The sequence below is a fragment of the Tenrec ecaudatus genome, chromosome 15 (assembly GCF_050624435.1).
Source record: "Tenrec ecaudatus isolate mTenEca1 chromosome 15, mTenEca1.hap1, whole genome shotgun sequence".
Classification (NCBI taxonomy): domain Eukaryota; kingdom Metazoa; phylum Chordata; class Mammalia; order Afrosoricida; family Tenrecidae; genus Tenrec; species Tenrec ecaudatus.
Genome location: NC_134544.1, coordinates 88,932,839 through 88,945,843, shown reverse-complemented (window position 1 = coordinate 88,945,843; position 13,005 = coordinate 88,932,839). Strand labels below are relative to the sequence as shown.

Here is a 13,005-nt window from a genome sequence, read left to right as displayed (position 1 = left end):
CTGCCTTTTTTTCCCCGCATAAAAATAGGGGACATGCTGTCTTATGAAGATTGCGGCACCTGTCAAACTGGTGTCCATCCTCCTGGCAATGCCAGCACCATATCATTCCTTTCAAAAGCTCTTTTTTGAGTCAATCTCTGGCCCAGTACTCTCTTTCCTCGCAGTAACTGCACTGATCTTTTCCTATTCTAGCCTCCCATTTCTATTAATGCCTTCCCTTGTTCTCCCTCTTCACTTGCAGTAGCTGCCACTAATACTTGGGCAATTTCCCTAGTCATCTTCCTAGTTTCTCCTGCCTGGATCCATCGATCTTCCATCCGCTGTCTTTCTTTCCAACAAATCCTTCAAAGTTTTTCTCCCAGCCTTTATACTTTCTTTTGACATCTGATGCACCTTGATTAATAAAAGCCATTATTACTGCAGCCCTACTTTCCTCTGATGTCAGATTTATGGGGGTATACAGCCTAAAAGCTTCCATGATGCGTTCTAAGAATGCAGCTGGACTTTCCTGGGGCCCTTGCCTTACATTACCTACCTTGGCCAAATTAGGCGGCTTTTTTGCTGCCACTCAGAAACCAGCCTTGAGAACCTGGCGATAAATTCGGAGCCTCTCCCTACCTTCTGGTTCATTGAAGTCCCATGCAGGTCTTTTCTGGGGAAGTGTGGAGTTGGGGGAGGGAGAAACTAACAGCAATGGTGACTGTATGAGACCACTCAAAGGGAACAAACATCAGAATTTCAGGTGATAGGATGCAAGGGGTGGTGGAAGTTACAGCAAAAAATAGATAGATAGATAGATAGATAGATAGATAGATAGATAGATAGATAGATATTGAGGGTTCTGCAGGGGGGGTGGTTCCAGGGTTGGGGCGGGAGTGGATAGGGGGAGCTGATATGAAGGTATCGAAGTTGATAATAGCAGTAATTGTACAATTATGTTTGATCCAATAGAACTATAGATTTAAATACATAAGCTGCCACATAACTACACTTGAAGGAATATTTTAAGAGATTTCTTGTTAACTTCTGTAGCAAAGTTCCACCAGAAACAAAGGAAATATTTTCAATACTCCCCTTTTTTCCTTTCACCCCTTATACAATTTGCTTATAAGGTATTAATATCTATTCCATTCTCTTAAATAACTCTTAGGTAAGGTGGCAGTAACTTGTAACCCTTTGAATTCTCTATAACATGGAACGAAATTCAATATCCCAAACCTTCAATACAATGTCAAAGGATTTCCAGAGTCAGGTCTGATTTTTAGTGGCACATCTGTACTTCTTGATATTATTACATGTCTGAAATCGTCACCCCATATTTTCTGACATGCATTAAAAATGTCATAGCTATCGCCGACCGCAAATACAGGCACTGATGAAAACTGCGTTACTCTGATTTTTAATGCATCTTTTTCATGGTCTTTCCCCCACGCTGTTATAAAGCTATGTACTACTGCTGGAACAGAATAGCCTGGAACAGGACCTTTTGTTCCATCGTATTTTTTATTTAAAGAAATTCCCACTACTTGATGTGCTCCTGTAAAGCAGTGGTTCACAACCTTCCTAATGCCACGACCTTTAATACAGTTCCTCATGATGTTGCTGACCCCAACCATAAAATTATTTTGTTGCTACATCATCACTGTAATTTTGCTACTGTTATGAATCATAATGTAAATCATAACGTGTTTTCCGATGGTCTTAAGTGACCCCTGTGAAAGGGTCGTTCGATCCGCCAAAGAGGTCATGATCCACAGGTTGAGAACCACTGCAAAGTTAACCAAATGAGCAGAGGCTCCAATGCCAGCAGTCACTTCAGAAGATAATCCTTTGTAGTCAAAGTCATATAATTTCTATTCAAGACCATTTAAGTTGCAGATGTTTCTAACACACATTTAGCCAATATTGTTTTCTGTTCCCTTGACTTTGTGGCTACTGGGATTGGATCCCAAGACTACACAAGTATAGTCTCAATCCAGTATTGTAGATGTGTCTACTGATTCTGAGTGACCTTAGTACAATGTTGTATGGCAGCAACTGAATGTTCTTCTAGCCCCTGCTTGAAAATCTGACCCCAGTTTAGATGAAATATCCTCTGTCAGAGAGATTTTTAACACGTACATATAAAGCAGGTGATTTATGTTCCATGAGCACTTGGCAGGCTCTCTACCTTGTTGCTTGGGAGACCAGCTCAGAATATTGCACAGCCTGAGGGTAAAAGCCTTCCTTCATCTTGGTGTTTAGCAAACAATAGTGGACACATACTATATTTGTCCTTTTGTGATCAACTAATTGCATTCAGCATAATGGTTTCCAAGTCCCTTCACATCATGTGGTGTTTCATAATGCCATCCATCCCTGTTTTTCAGAAATGCATGATATTCCACTATGTGTATGTATCAGAGTTTATTTATCTAGTCTCCTAATAATAGGTATTTGGACAGTTTTCAACTCACCCAACATGGCAGAGTCTTTTACAATAAAATTTCCTAGGATAACCTTTACTACTCTCAAAGCATTGACATGTTTTGTGTTGTGATGTAAAGTCAATCATCATTGACATTTTTCTTACCAATGCAATTTTCAGTTTTCTTAGCAGGATTAATCCTTAGCCCCATGACAACCATATGCCCACCCAGAAATGACACAAGATATAACCTGTACAACAATAAGTAAACAAACAAAAATAAAAGCAGTCCCACCATTCTCCATAAACTTCTGATCTGACCTCTACTTGGAATCTATCTTTGAGATCTTCAAGACCTTCCTTAAAATGCTCAATTCATCTAAAAACCACCATTTTATATCGAGCAGCCAAAGTTTCATGTCCCCTTGAGTTTCTTAAATACGCGATAATAGCCTTCGGTTCAAAATACTTTTCTTCCACACAGTACAAAACACAGACCGTGCTTTTCATTCTTTCTTTCTTTTTAAAGACTCTCTAAGGAAACTAAGACAACTGTATTGCTTAGAGAACTTGTTTGCAGCAATCCACTGATTAACCAATCATATGCGTATACATTTTATTTGGAATAAACCCTTGCATACAGAATCTGCTTTGCTACCAAGCTCACTGGCTCCAACTGGATCCTAGGCTCTTCTTCCCAATGGGAAAATAAATAAATCTGTAAGGGACCTTTGTCCCCCTCCCGCCTCCCTAAATTTTTATTTTGGGCGACATGCATTGGGAACTGTCTCAAACAACTTAAGTAAATACATGTTTGTTTTTTCTTTTTGTCCTCTTGATTACCCAACTGAAAAATTTGGCAGCCTGTACCTTGGTGGACTATCTTCTGTGAGCCCAGCACAGCTGTCTCACTGGGTTATCTCACTGAGTGCCTTCATACAATACTCAGAACTCAGAACTCAGACCATTCAGCTCCATGCAGGCTGTGCTTATGACTGTTTCCCTGGTCATGGTGACTCTGCCCTGGAACTTTGGTGGGTATCTTGTTCCATCATTACTAGTGAAGATCTCTCCCATCCACTCAAACCTGTGTCCAGGGGTCTGCCTCACGCAGCCAATAAGGTAACTGGTGAGTGAGTGTCCAGAAATTTTGCAGGAGATCTTCACTGAAGCACCCCGCTTCTTCAATCCAGCACCAGATTGGACCAGCTGGACCTCAGAGTCACTGCCTGTTGAGTGAAGACAGGTGGACAAAATCAATCTAGAGTAGCTACAACCACTTCCTCCTCCCTGAGACCGGTGACTTCTTGCCCGGTAGCTTCCACCACCAAGAAGAGGATTCTCAAGATCCAGTCCATGGTGTGAGAGCTGTCTCCTCAGAGTTTCTGTCGGGGAGGGTATGCTAGTTAAACGATCCTTCAGGAAACACAACATACTCATATTTGATCTAGTAGATCTCTGATTATTTGCATATTCATGTGGTGGAGTATTTAAAAGTAAGGCTTGTGATTAATAAATTACTTGTCATGAAGAATTCTATCTATCATGCAATCCCTAAAATTCAATCAACAAAGTTGCATTTTGAAACTTTTGAATCTTTGTGACAACTTTTTTAAAACTTTGTATTTCAATCACTAATGGAAATTATAGTGGCTCCTGATTTTTCATGTGATTAAATATTAGAATGCAGCAGTTCATTAAAAATTTTCATTTTTTCATCTTAAACTTCAGTAAACTTTAAATTAGTCTTCTTTGGCAGTCTATGGATATTAACCTTTCACTGACTTTGAACGTTGTATTTCAGGATGAAATGATTTGGACAATGACTACAAGATCATTTTTTCTTCAATTTTTCATTCCAGAAACAGTAAACCATAGATTTATGGATTCCCAAAACATCAATCCATTTAAAGTTTTGCATACTCAAGATATCAATATTCAGCATTCTAGTGATTTATGAAAATTCCAAGTGTATTGGAAGCATACTTCATAATTCCATAGTCTTATTTTATAGACATTAATTTCTTTAGCATCTTATGTTATTTAGTTTTTACCTTGACTTGGATGAATGTTAACAGAGCAAATCTGCTTTCCTCTCAACAATCCATACCCATTTTCTTATATGTCATGGATTGCAATCCCCATAATACAATAGCACTTCTCCCACTTACCCCCTGGTTTACAATTTGTATTACTTTGTTTTTACTACTTCTTCTGGCAGAGTATTTTGTACTTGGATAAATGCTGCCATTTTTTTTCAAATGGTCAATCATCCTGAGTGTGTGCTCCCTTGTGTTTTTTTTTCTCACCATGCTATCTACAGTTCAGTGAAACATTGAACAACTGGAATAAGTATTGTCCCAAGCCTGAAGGGTTACTGAGGTCTAATCGCTCACGGATTCCACTAGTCTCTATCCAACCAGTAAGCCCTGTCCTTTTAAAATGGTGTTCTACATATTTCACCACTTTATCCAGGCCTCCTAAGGTAAGGGTAGGGAAATGTTGATTTTGTTTTATCCTTCCAAGGGCCATTTTTATATTTATGACATTATTTGTGGGCCATAAAATATGATTAACTTAAAAATTAGCCTGCTATAATTGACCAAACATTTACTTAACCCATCACTAATGTGATGGTAGAACCTATACCCCTTTGCTTATTTATTTATTTCTCATGACCCCTCTTAGATTGGTCAATAATGGTAGGCAGATGGCATCTTCTTCTGGCCTCAGGATTTTGTAGGCTGATTTCTGTATGGCGCATTATTTCATTGGATTTAGTGTTTCCACGCTATTCCATTGGATTTAGTCTGTGGTCATCTCGACTCTTATTTGTTCGGGGGAAGAGACAGGTGAATGGCTGCACCTTAAAAGAATCCTCACAAGTTCTGAAGACTTCTATCACTGTTCAATAATGTAGAATTTACCTCATTGTCTCTGTGGACTTCTTTGTGCCAACTAACCTTGATGTCCCAGAGACTGATCCCTGAGTGGGTCATTCTTTCTGGTATTTCTCTAAGCCTACGGAATGCCCATAATTTTGTCATGCATACTACAGCTTCTCGCTTTAGTCCTATCACATCAGCAATGAAAGTCCTGAAACCGTTTCTCCATCCATGTCACCAAGGATGTCTTTACCTTGAGGAATCAGCACTTTCCAGGTTATATTTTGAAAATATTCTGAACTTGTGGCTCAACTTCCAGCAGCATACTGGATAATGTTCTATTGCTACCCATAAAGTTTCCATTAGCTAATTTTTGAAGAGAAATCATCATGAGTTCTTCCTAGACTGTCTTACTAAAGGAAAGCCATTAAAATTCTCCAATATTCAACAATATTATAACTTCCAGAATCAAAGCAGTATTCAAGTCACCAGAAAAAACTAAGGATTGTTTTCATAACAATACTAGAACTGACTGATGGGTGGGAAAAACAGATAAAAAGAACGTACTTATGTTAATTTGTCCTAATACATTTAATTTTAAAAAGAGTATAACAAATGTTTACTAGTAAATTTATAGTTCAAATAATTAAATGCAATGCCGCAAGATAAAAAAACTACCAGAAGTTCACGTAAGAAGAAATAAGATACAAAATTTTGTGTATGTAGTGTTTATTAAAGAAACATTACCCATAAGTGAAGTGGCACTGAATTATACTTTTTAAGGAAAACCATCTAATCTGGAGGAGAAAACAACAGGAACGATGATTCCAGGGGAGGGACATAGGGAGGGACATAAGGAGGGACATAGGGAGTGAAAATGGGTGTTATCAATGCCAGGGACAAAGGAACAAGAAGTTATCTAAAATCGATGGCATTGAGGGTGTAGGGCTTGATCAAGCAATGTAACCGAGAAGAATTACTGAAACCCAAATGAAGGCTGAGCATGATAGTGGGACAAGAGGAAAGTAAAAGGAAATAGAAGAAAGGGCTAGGAGGCAAAGGTCATTTATAAATGTCTAAATACAGGCATGTACATATGTAAATATATTTATGATGATAGGGAAATAGATCTATGTACGTATATTTATAGGTTTAGTATTAAGGTAGCAGATGGACATTGGAGCTCTACTCAAGTACTCCCTCAATGTAAGAACACTTTGTTCTATTAAATTGGCATTCCATGATGCTCACCTTCCCAACATGATTGCTGAAGACAAATCAGGTGCATAAGCAAAGGTGGTGAAGAGAGCAGTTGTTGCCTGGCTATCAAAAGATATAGCATCTGAGATCTTGAAGGCCTGAAGATAAGCAAGTGACCATCTAGATGAGAAGCAACAAAGTCCACATGGAAGAAGCACACCAGCCTGTGTGATCACAAGGTGTCAAAGGGATCAGGTATCAGGCATCAAAGAACAAAAATCATATCATTGTGACTGCGGGGGACTGCAAAGTAGAAACCCAAAGCCCATCTCTAGCCAACTGGACAACCACTTACAGAAGGGTCGCTGGGAGCAGACAAGCCAGTCAGGGTGCAGTATAGCACCAATGAAACATAAAAATTTTTCTCTCTTCCCCCCTCCGCCATATGATGACCCCAATTCTACCTTACAAATCTGGCTTGACCAGAGTAAGTACATGGGTACAGGTAAGAGCTGGAAACACAGATAATCCAGGGCAGATAAACCCCACAGATCAATATTGAGAGTAGCCATACTAAGAGGGGAAGGTGAAGGTAGGAAGAGACGGGGAACCAATCACAATGATCTACCTATAACCCCCTCCCAGGGGACTAACAAGAGAAAAGTGAGTAAAGGGAAACATCAGTCAGTGTAAGACATGTCAAAGTAATAATAATTTATAAATTATTAAGGGTTCATGAGGGAGGGGGTTGGCGGAGTGAGAGGGGGAAATGAGAAGCTGATACCACGGCCTCAAGTAGAAAGAAAAGATTTTGAAAATGATGATGGCAACAAATATAAAAATGTGCTTGACACAATAGATGGATGTTCAGATTGTGATAAGGGTTGTACAAGCCCCCAACAAAATGATTTTTAAGAAAAGAAAAACATCTATTCTTACATACAAGTCCAAAAATAATGGCAAAAACAAATAAACAATGCCTTCACAACAGGTCTGGAATATAAACACTTTAGATCAATGTCACCCTTTAAGCTCAAGTAATTTTAAACAATGCATTGCACTCATGAGTGTTTACCTGCCTGTGTTTCCATTCATTGTTAGACGTTTTTACGTGACACGTAGTATGAGAATGAGAAAGATAATCTGCTTGTCAAAAATAAAAATAAAATGGGTCATATAGAAAGATAATTAAGGGTCAGAGTCATGTTAATATTTCTACTGCAAACAGAGTTTACTAGTTTCTCCTTTCAAGTTAGCAGTGATGATTAGAAAATGTAGGGAAGAAATGAATAGTGAAAACTGTCCCTGGAGATGCTGAGAGCCAGTTAGAGAACATGCAGACTCCAACAGGAAATCCTCCTGACCCGCTCTTCAGTGCCTGTCTAGGGTGGGGACCTGTGATGTTTTGGGTCTTTAGTGCCTCCTGCTGCTCTTTGCCTCCCTTTCAGGGGAAGTTTGTGTCTGGGCTCACATTGAGTCCCCACAATGGATGTGTACCTTGCACAATAACACAGGGCTGTGTTATGTACAGTCAGGGAACTCAGCAAAAGGGAGAACTGGTTCTTGTAATTGTCTTTGGTGATTAGAGAGTGGACTTCAGAAAGATGAGTGATACTATGTATCACCACCATAGCATATGGGGCCCTACCACTGCAGACTCTTCCCCAAGGGCCAGCTCCAGCAGTAGCTACTGGTGATGGAGTAACCAGAGACCATACAGGTGAGGGAGAACAATAGGCTGTGCTTGACCAGACCTAGAAAAGACTCCTGAAGCAGCACCTGGGACAGTACACCTAGAAATAAAGAGAATAAGTTCCTGTCAGTCACATGCACTCACCACAGGCCCCATAAACCAGCTTTGCTATCTGAGACCCTCACCTTGGGGAACTGTCACCAGGCACAGGAGAACACAGAGCAATAGCGTCTTTGACCACAACTCTGCTTTTTCAGAGGAGTTACAGCACTGCCTGAAGATGTGCTGGCTTTCACAGACCAAGGGTGGAATGTTACCTCCACATTTAGGGCTTGTCATGGCCACTGAAGTGGCCTTACCCCAGGTGAAATGGGTGCTTGTTAAGTCTGAATATTCCTGCTCAGTCTCTCGAGTTGTGGTCTGTGCATGGCCACTGAATAACTGCTCAGAGAACTCACCTTGAATTAATTAACCAAGCTCACAGATTGATCCAGTTTGGAAAATTATTCATAGTTTTGACAATGCAAGCAGTGACACTATCTCTGAAAGTGCCATTTTAAAGCTTATTTCCCATTTAGATTTCTCCTTCATGTCTATCCCTCATATCAGTGTTTGCAAAAAGTTCCAGACTAAGAGTTGACCTCATGTATTTTCCTTCTTACTTGTAACCACAGTATAATCTCTAATATATTCTAATTTTTAAGGTTGAAATACAATTAAAGAGTGGTACTCAAATGGCTTCTTTTGAGAAGATTCTGCTGAAGGGATAAGTAATGGCAAGGTTACAAAAACAACCCAGAGGTTTAGTCAATATCCAGAGATTCAAGCACAGGACAGTCTCCCAGTTGCCAGTTGGAGATCACTGAATTGAGTATTTTCTCCCATGTAGGCTGGAATGTAATCATTTGATCCTGGTCACTGCAGCAGACTGCCTGTCATCTCATGGCATCTGGGGTTGGTGGGTGTCTGAACAACATAAGATTCCGACTGCGTGTATCTCTGCACATTAGTCCAGGTCACTTTCTTTCTTTTCTTTTTTTCAGTCCAGGTCACTTTCATCTCTGTGTGTATAAGAAGTAGATTTATATACAAGAACAATTGAACATTGAGAAAATGGCCCAGCCCAGTCCAGATCAAGTCCATAAGTCTGATATTAGCCTATATGTCCAACAGCAATCTATAAAGTCTCTTCAGACTCACGAAACACATGCAATGATGCCGAATGTAGAAGATCACAGGCCAGTGGGTAGCAAGTCTTTGCATCCAGTGTCATTGGAAACATCTCAGCTCTGGCAGGGGTCTCCCAATGACTTCCCCAGTGCCCAGGGCTGCACAGGATGGGTTCATGTGTCCTCTCAGCTGCTATGTCTCCCAAAGTGTGAAGTAGTGAGAGAGAGTCTTTCCTGCCTCAAAGGAGGAAATACTGGATTTCCCAGAATTCCCATGAGAAGGCCATGCCCACACAGAAGCCTCATTGGCTATGATCTGATTGACAGGCTAGACTCCACTCCTACATTCTTAATCCTCAAATTGATAAATGATTATATAACTCCTGGAGTATCCCTTTGTAGACGACGTTTTTAATCACGTGCTGCAAATTATCCATATAAGTTGGCGGTTTCCTTCCACATTGAAAAAAAAACTTGGCTTGGGCTCTATAATCCACGATATGTTGTTTTCTTTTTGTCCCACTGCTCCAAATCATGAAGTGATATTTGGTCAGTAATTTAATCAATGTACCCACAGAACTTTCAAATTTGTGGAACTTGGAAATTATAGAAAAATATGGGCCCATGAAAGGGCAATTAAAATTATCCAGTTTTCTACTGTTGTAGAGAAATCAGGCATAGTTCTTTGCAGCTTAAACTATTACAATCTTGGCAATCCACAGGGTCTTATAGGGTTTCTATGAATTGGGTGCTTTCATGTTCATTCAGTCCCATACACCAATCCAGGATATAAAATCCTTAAATACATGCCATAGCTACCAATGAGGCAAACAGCATTTATATATAAAAAAGGTATACTTGCACACATGCGATTTAGTGTATGAATAAAATCTACAAATTAATGAAAATTACAATATTTTTGGGGTTTTTTATAAATATTAAGGAAGAGGTCATTATTGGAGCAAATATTTTGGAGGGAACGGAAACCTTAGAGGTTGGCAAGATGGTCCTGTGCCTCCCCATTGCTCTGGCTCCAGAAGTCTTATCCCTGTGTTTTCTAAAACCATGTGATCCCTATAGATCACTGTCATTATGTCAGGGACATTGTGTTTGTGACGGCACTGAGTCCTCTCACTGTTGCTCTCACACAGCAATGGACCGCTGTGGCCTCGGGGTCATTGTGCTCAGCTGCAGCGAGAACTGCTTGGTGGGCATTCTGGAGCTTGAGCATCACTTCCTTATGGATGGGTGGGGTTTCTTCTACTAGAATATATCGCTCACAAACTACTAAAACCTCTTCTGCAGGTTTTGGGAGTTCCAGCTCTGGCAACATGGAGTCATCAGGCACCGTGAAGCTTAGGGAGAGGATCTGTGAGGGATTCATCACTCCTGGGTCCAAATCTTGGACAACCGGGAAAAGGGAAAATAATCACTGATGACAAGTAATGGAATCCTATGGCAACCTATTTTTGGAATCTTGACACGACTAGTGAGAAGTGACCACTAGGCAGAAGACTTTCCACAGGAAATTCATGACTTATGGACAAGGTCAGTGGATCCTACAGAACTCTGCTCGTGATGTAACATTTTTCACTATGCTTGAAATTTCACCTGGAAATGGATGAGGTACTTTGCATATTAGAAGCCCATGGAATAAAGTACAGATGTTCCTAGCCTTCTCAGACACTGAAAAGCGAAAGGATGACCCCATCATCTTCTTTGGGATAAAACCAACGTGAAGTTCACTGCCATACAGCTGATTCTGACTCATAGCGACTCTAGAAGATAAATTATAATTTTATGTTGAAAAGCACTCAGGAAAAAGAAATGTGTGAAAAGCATGCAGGAAAGGGGGAGCTGAGTACAAGGATCTACATGTGACATCCTCCCTGGGGGATGGACGACAGAAAAGTGGGTGAAGGGAGAAGTCAGACAGGGAAAGATATGACAAAATAATAATTTATAAATTATCAAGGGTTCATGAGGGAAGGTGGTGGGTAGGGAGGGGAAAAATGAGGAGCTGATGTCAGGGGCTTAGGAGGAGAGCAAGTGTTGTGAGAATGATGAGGACAATGACTGTACAAATGTACTTTACACAACTGATGTATATATGGATTGTGATAAGAGTTGTAGGAGCCCCTGATAAAACAATTTTTTAAAAAAAGAAATGTGTGACATGGTACCAACATGACTCTTGCTGAGAAACAAAGACAGGAGCTGCATGACAGTGACAGGGGTCTGCTTTCCTTGGAGCGAGCAAGGACTGAGCAGGAAGATTCCCCAAGGTAAGCTCCCGAAGAAGACAGTGGACCAAGTTTACAGTTTTAGGCAACTATACCAATAAATTGGTATTTATAGGATGTAATATATAGGATGATGAATGTGTAACACATTTCACAGGGATGGTCAGTGAATACAAATTAGGGTGGGGTTACGATTCTTTACAAGATAGGGTCTTTGTAGTTCGTGGTTCCAAATGTTGTCTTATTTGGTCTGGTGACGTATCTATGGTGACTTTTGGTTCCTTGAACAAAGTTCTTCTCTTCCATGTGATCTGTGACCTGAAGGTGGACATGCTAGCCTGGGCAGGGATAGTGAAACTGATATGTATGTGGTGTAAAGGGATATTTTTCTGAGGAAAGGACTCAACAGAGGCAGAGTCTCAGGAAAGAAAATGCAGAATAATTCTAGGCAATAAATGAGGTATTCCGACATTCTGTGACAACATCCCATATCCAAGGGGAAGCTCAACAAATTGTGGGATCTGCACTTTTACACAAAGTTAAGCAGGTTGGGGAATGGGCTCAAACAGATTGTTCAATGTTCATGATTGTTCTTATTCTGTAGTCAGATTCCCTCTAGCTATTTATTATATTTACAATAAATAGAATCTTGCCACAAAAGATTAGTTGTTGAAGGCATAAAGATAACTTTTCCCAGAGATGGTAAGTCCATTGTTATTGTTCCTTTTCTCTCTCTCGTTCTTTCTTTTTTTTTAAGGAATTTGGCAGTGATTGGTAAATATCATTTCTCAAGAAATGTACATAGTATTTCCTTTTTCTCTTCCTCCTTCCAAAGACCAAACTGGAGTTTGAGTTAATAATCAAACAGTTTATTGCAGGAACCACGCAATCCTGGAATGGACAATAATAATTGTAAGGATCCACAAAGTACTGCAGTGAAGAACTTTTTCAGAGTTTAAATTCCAAAAGATCCTGACACTTCCAAGAAAACTCCAATTGTTTGATATTTATTACTTTTGTCGGAAATAGAAAAAAGATTGAGTACTTTGAAACGTTTTAATTTATTTTGTTTTTTAATATTGGGGGTGAGAATGAATGCTCTTCCTCACTGCTGTTGTGAGAGTAACTGGGAGGAAGGAAGGAGGATGACTGGAGGTTTCCTGAGCTATGCTGATTTAAAAACTCAGTTCAAAATAAACAGTAATCATATATAACTAAAAAAGAGTTGGAAACTTGCCTGCATCTTTTGTAAAAGCCTTTCCTTGTTTGAAGAGAGCTCTTTTGCTCTCTTAACAAGGAAAAATAAAGTGTTGATGGGGAGAGGGGGCTCACAAAATCATGGCTGGTGGCAGGTTAACTAAACACGGCCTCAGGTTTGACTTCCAGAGGAAGCAAAGGACCATGATTA

The 13,005-nt window shown here is 39.9% G+C and overlaps 1 pseudogene; it reads right to left on the bottom strand.

The window, feature by feature from the left end:
• Positions 1-933: 933 nt before the first annotated feature.
• Positions 934-10,687, bottom strand: LOC142427583 (nicotinamide phosphoribosyltransferase pseudogene; annotated as a pseudogene).
• Positions 10,688-13,005: the final 2,318 nt, after the last annotated feature.